The sequence below is a fragment of the Lactuca saligna genome, unplaced genomic scaffold (assembly GCF_052625555.1).
Source record: "Lactuca saligna cultivar CGN05327 unplaced genomic scaffold, ASM5262555v1 scaffold_200, whole genome shotgun sequence".
Taxonomy (NCBI): Eukaryota; Viridiplantae; Streptophyta; class Magnoliopsida; order Asterales; family Asteraceae; genus Lactuca; species Lactuca saligna.
This window is the reverse complement of record NW_027629820.1, coordinates 70,001-71,646: the sequence shown is the minus strand read 5'-3', so window position 1 is coordinate 71,646 and position 1,646 is coordinate 70,001.

Below are 1,646 nucleotides of genomic sequence, written 5' to 3'. Positions count from 1 at the left end.
AAAACGGACAGGCAATGCTGTTGACCTAAGCACATCATTGCTAGCTAGGCATGGGCAATATTGTATGTGCTCGGGCCGGGGATAGCAAGAAGGGGCCTCTTAATGCCTATCTCTGATCCTATACGACCAGCGCTAGCCGGGCATGGGCACCAATCGTACCTCAGAGAAGACAAGTCTTATGTTGATGCAGTGTACGAAGCTACCCCGCCCACACAAAAACGCCAGCCAGGTATGGCCGGCATCTTTTATGCTTCCAAGATAATTTCAACACGCCATGATGATACTGAATGTCTAACAATGCTTCCTGATAATGCTTGCTTCCTCAGCGTCATCGGTGCTAAACCAATGCTAGCTACGCTTAGGCACCAACCGCACATCTAACAAGGATAGACTAGCGTACCATAGTAGTATCACAAAAAGCAACACATGCCACTTTAACGCCTATCTTTTCCCAATCATCAGCACAAATCAAATGCTGGCTAGCACCAGTAGCACGTCAAACATAGATCAGCAAGCACATCGTCATCGAATTGCCACACAAACAGCACCATCCCAAACTTCCAAAGCTAGACCACAACCCTGGATCGGTGTCGCAGAGACCTAACGAGGCATCCCCACACCACGCCAAGGCCCCCACTCGGAGGGGTATTATGCCACCGACTAGGAATCAAGCAACAGTCACCCAAGCTCGCGCTCAAAGGCAGTCTGGCACCTTCATCCCTTCCCATGCTCACCCACGGCTCCCCCCCTATATATACATATTGCACAAGGAGCTTGGTGACAGCAACACCCATTGCTTTCCCTGAGGATGTATATTTCTTAGTATGCGCACGGCGTCGAGGCACAGGTGAAGCCAACGGGGCTAGTTTCTGCGCCCTATGTCGAGGAAAATCAAGGCAACGGGCTAGTGTATGGGCACAACGTCGAGGAGACTCAAGGAGATGGGGCTAATTTTCAGGTCACCGTTCGAGAAATCAAGGCAACGTGTTGGGGGGGATGGCCTCTTTCATGGGTCGTGGGGCTTGGCTTGGCATGCCTCGTGTGTGCTCGATACAGCCTCACGATTCTTATTTGCCCATCAACCATGCCGGGCACCTATGAGAATGAGACCCCATGGTACCCCCTATATATACATATTGCACAAAGAGCTTGGTGACAGGAACAGACATTGATTTCCCTGATGATGCATAATTTTTGGACACACACGACTTGGGGGCGAGGGGACACGGGAGTGGGGCGCCAATGGGGGGCGTTTTGGCCCCATTTTCGTCAAGAGCGGGCGTCTTGGCCATGCCTTGAGCGTGCCAGCCTCGAGAGCCTTGGGCGTTGGACACCCTTGGGGCGCCAATGGGCAGCAGTCCCATGGTTCCCCTATATATACATATTATACAAAGAGCTTGGTGACAGGAACAGACATTGATTTGCCCAAGGATGCATAATTGTGCGAAATCGTCCATAACTCGCTCGAATTAATTCGGATTGACACAAAATTTTGTAGGGATGCTTTTTATTATAAATGAAAAGCTTTGAAATAAATAAAAAAAAAAAAACAAAATGTCATGTTTGAGGCGTAAATGTTTGTGTCCTATCCTTGGTCATGCCTTGAAGCGATGGTTCCCTACTTGTTGGAATGTCGCTCAAATCAA